Raw genomic sequence first — 5,300 nt, forward strand, 5'->3', positions numbered from 1 at the left:
AATACCTGGTATTTATGAAATAATATAGGATATTAACAACAAAAAATGGACATGTTGTCATAGAACAAATTTATTCGTTCAGTGTATATTCGCCTGTTTTTTTTTTCAAATGTCTTTTGATTATGTGAAGTTATTTCACTTAGTATTTTATAGTGTGTCATTCTATGTTGGAATGTTACACTATTGTTTCAGGTAAAGGGGAAGGTTAATTGGTACCTATTAAAACGTTCAATCCCGCTGCATTTGTTTGCACCTAAGTAAAGAACCTGATGTTCACTGGTTGTCGTTTGTTGATGTGGTTCATAAATGTTTATCGTTTCTCGTTTTTTTTTATGTAGATTCGACCGTTGGTTTTCCCGTTTGAATGGTTTTACACTAGTTATTTTTGGGGCCTTTTATATTTTCCTGGTCGATGCGAGCCAATGCTCCGTGTTGAAGACCGTACTTTGAGCTATAATGGTTTTTCTTTTACACATTGTGACTTGGATGTAGAGTTTTCTCATTGGCACTCATACCACATCTTCTTACTTCTATAGACAGTAGATATAGATCTCTGATTTCGTTATGCACAATCAATGCACCCATACACGAGTTCCGACAGAAAGATTGCTGAAGCAATGACTAGGAAATTATTATTTAATTCAGTTAATTTTGGTGGATAATTATCTCATTGGCAATCATACCTATTCTCCTTATTTTTATGTATAGTAATTTCAATTGAGTAAAAACATATACTGGAACCAGTGCAGGGCTGCTTAGATTTAACATCATCCAGGTTTGGGGAGATATTGCATATGCATCATATACTTGCATCAACATCGCAGGAGAATGTTCGTAATAACAACTATACATGATTTCATCCAGATGTATATATATATATATATAATATATCAGTGACCGGTGTGGATAGTAAACCTGGAATTGATAGTAAATAACAAATACAAGGTTATTTCAAGTATGGATTATGTTTATATTATATTGTAAAACACGAAAATAATTGAAATTAAGGAGAAAAAAAAGGATTGTGGAAAAAAGGGGAGCGCAAAAAAATATTGTTCTGTCCCTTAGTACCTATGGGATTTCGAAGGATCTACCTTTCATGAAGCCATATATTTACTCCTTTAGAATGTCTTTGTTCTCATAATAAGTCATAAGTGATGGTACCAGAGGCATATATTACAAATGTTATATGTGTCTGGTGGTATATACAGTTACATGTTCTCACATACCCCACGCCTCATATTGTCACTGGACAAAATCTCACCAGATTCCTAAGTTCAAAGACTCACAAGAGTCAACTGATAAAATGTTTTTTTGTGGATATTCACATTAACCATGATATTATGTCATTATCAACTACAAGTTTCATGAAATTCTATTGTGTGGTTTCAGAGGAGTTGTGATAACAAACTGTTGCAGTAGTATATTAAGGCCAAAGTTCTAAATTCAAAGGGGCATAACTCCTAGAAAAAAATTAAATCATAATTTCCTGTCGATATGCACATATACATAGTATCCCCTTATTGTCTACAAAGTTTCATGAAATTCTGTTGTGTGGTTTCAGAGGAGTTGCAATGACAAGAACAGGACTGACGGACTGTAGAATAATGAGACCAATAAGTTCAAATGGGCATAACTCCTAGAAAAAAAATACTGAATCATAATTTTATGTCGATATGCACATCTATATAGTATGTCCTTATTATCAACAAAGGTTCATGAAATTCTGTTGTGTGGTTTCAGAGGAGTTGCGATGACAAGAACAGGACTGACGGACGGGTCAAAACATTATATCCGACACAATTAAATGCGTGGGGTATAATAACTTTCCATTATATTGACAACGGTCAGGGAGATAGGTCTGCAGTATCTCCAGTATACAATTTACCCTTCAAGAGAGACCGGAGATACATGTTGAAGCGAGAGTCGTTTGAAATAATTTTTTAAGATTTTGCAAACAGTAACTGCAGAAGCAGTGCTGTCTCACTATGGTAATACTCCAAAGGGCTCTGGGGATTTGATAGGGTGCAGCGGTTCCTCATCAGTTTGTATATCATAGTGCCGTTTATATTTCAAGGAGGGTATCTTCAAGTTATCCCTTACTCTGTTTTTTGCGTTTTGAAAATATTAACTGGTCTTGTGGTCATTTTTAAGATATTTGATTTGATTTGATTTTCAGTTTTAACACCACTTTAAGCACCACTTCTGAGTTGGGGAATTCGTGGCGGCCAAGTTTTTTTTTATTGGCGTCGGAAGCCGGAGTGCCCGGAGAAAACCACCGACCTTTGATAGGAAAACCGACACTCTTAGTCAATAAATATTCAAGTACACCCGCACAAGCGGGGTTCGACAACCTCAGTGTTAAGTGACTAGTAATAACAGTAGTAACTACTAACACTTATTCACTTCTTTCAGAAAATACAAATTTAAATTGTGCATTAACGATGTGATGTCATGCCAATATTTTCTTTTCTTTAAGACTAAAAGTCATAAGACCATAATTAAGTCAAAAGACAAAAGTCAAAATTTCTTACATCATCCTATAGGGTATTTATCTGTTTGAGAATTCACTATGTCTTTTTTTCAGTATGCATTTCGTTGTTATCTTTGTAACTCTCGATCACTCAGAATGCAGATACAATCATTGAACCCTTTGAAGCGGGGCATGTCAATTACAATGTAATTATTCATAACATAGTAAATAATCTAAATAAGACAATAATGGTTTATTTGAATAATAATTGTAATAAATTTATTATTGCCTTGGATGAAGTGAAAAGAAAAATAAATCAAGCAGCAATGTTAAAAAGTGTTTACTTATATTGGATTGATACTAATGCAAAGTCAAATACTAGTATAGCGTATAGAGACTAAATTGGGGTTTGATTGGTCTGATTTTCAGACCCTTTTCTCCATAGAATTAAGCACTGGTGGAATTGTAACCAAACTTTGTCATGTTTCTTTGTATTTGCATGCCTTTAAAAGAACTGACGATGTAATATAAAAAAATCCTGCATAGATGTTACTTACCATATGTTGATTATTTGATCATAGTGCACATAGGAATTTCAAAATGGACAGAAGCTGAGTTGAAGTTTAAATTGAAACCATCAATCAAAACACATTTTGATTTTCTTTTCATGAGTAGACGAATAATAATTGAAACAAGATTGCACACACTGAAATATCTCATAAATCTGAGAAAGACCCCAAACACAAAAATACTAAACAGTTAACTTTGACAATTGAACCATGAAAATTATGTCAAGGTCAGATACACCTGCCATACAAACATGCACACCTTACAATTAATCCATACCAAATATATTTGGCCTATTGTTTATCACAATAACTTTTTCTTTTATCACTAATCCTACTAGAAATGTAGACATGAAAAATTTATTTTATGCGTGGCTCGGTAGTAAAGAATACACAAAATGACCACACCACAACACATTGCCGGGATGCATGCCTTTCGTTTCGTTTTTTCTTATGTGCTTTGTCTGTGTAGTAACATTTTGTTCTTCTTTGTTGACATATTTGTTTGTTTTACAGTGTTTTAAAGAATATAATACTGTGTTGACTGCGGTACTTGACATTTTTACCTATTATATCTGATTGATTTGTTCACACATTGTCCTCAATTTAATGGAATTTTATGCGACTGTCATACAAGTGAGAGGTTTGCCTATAGCTACAGAACCAGGTTTCTTCTTCTCAATCTTCAAAATACAACCTAAATTCAACATGACGGGTTAAAAACAAAGTTCTTATAAGAGTTGGGTTCCTTCATGAAATGTTTAAACTCTTGGGCGCATAGTAACATTACAAATCTAGTCTCCTACGGCAAAATATAGTATTTACAATAAAATCAGATTGATACGGTTAAAATTATGTGCAATCGTCAATAGATATAGGAAGATGTGCCAAGTCTAGTCGTATTCATTTTTTTTGTATGTAGCCCTGAGCGGAAATCATCAACTGATCCCACTTCAGCAACCTTGTCAGGTAATGTATTCCTTTCCATGATTGTTCTTGGAAAGGAGGACGGTTCATGTAGACATCACTAGTGATTCTTTTAAGTGGTAAACCTTGTGTCCACCACGAGTTCTACTGTCGCCACCTTTGAGGTAAGTATTCTGGTTGATATCTATGATCTACCATCTCATTCTGAATACAATAGAACATGAATAGCCTATTATCAAGGCGTCTGTTTATAATGTATCCGGCTCATTTTAGCTCGTATAGCATTGTAGTGCCGTGCTATCCTCTGGTGTACGTTATGGGTTGTCATTATAGACAAATCTAGCAGCTCTCCACCGAATAAGTTCTAGTGTGTCAATGTTTGCTTTGTTGGTAGGCGGGTCCCATATAGCAGAAGCGTTCTCAATAACAGCAAAGACATATATATACAATTGTATTATATGTCTCTGATAACAGCCAGGTCGTACTAGAGTCAGTATATAGCCAACAGCTTTTACTTTTCTTGTTCATTCTTTTTGATCAAATGCCTGTACCAATTCTGGAAATTGACAGTTGTTTTCCATTTCAATTTACATGCTTTGTGTGAGCTCTAGATCTTTAAATTGGCATTTGATAAGGGGCCATGCAGACTTTCTGATTTGAATTTTCAATCGAGTTCGGTAATTTTGTTATCTTACTTTTTTATTAGATTGGACGTCTGAAGATGATATATGTATACCTACCTATTAGTCCAAGAATTAATAACGGCATAATTAAATTCACAATAATCTAGGCAATTTATATCAAATGTCTTAAATCAAGGAATAGTATATCTTATTTACAATATTCCTTCATTAATTTTAAAATCAAGAAATTGTATATTGATAATGAATGGATACTTTGTGACACAATATAATCACCTGGTTCTGATATTTAAGATATTATCTGGGAACAGTATATCTAATAGCAGAGACAATGTAGTATATGTCTCTGCTAATTGTATGTCAATATTATAATGTCCCTCATAATATAAATATATATAATAAATATAGTACTAGATTATAATACATTTGTCTTTGGACAATAATATGATATACAGTTAAATGCATGTTATGTAATTAAAATTATAATCAGCTAAATTATGTATCATTAGTTAAAATGGAAAAGATGACAATAAGAATGATAACCGCAGCTGTCATGTCAACACCATTTGACATCGGGCACATGTCAATGTTTCCATTTGATGGATAAACAAATATTTCATTGGTTAAAATTTTAAATTGCTATGCCAACAATTGTTGGCATTATTACAATTGGCTATTTTCTGTCATGTGACC

Source organism: Mytilus galloprovincialis, chromosome 1, assembly GCF_965363235.1.
Source record: "Mytilus galloprovincialis chromosome 1, xbMytGall1.hap1.1, whole genome shotgun sequence".
Lineage (NCBI taxonomy): Eukaryota > Metazoa > Mollusca > Bivalvia > Mytilida > Mytilidae > Mytilus > Mytilus galloprovincialis.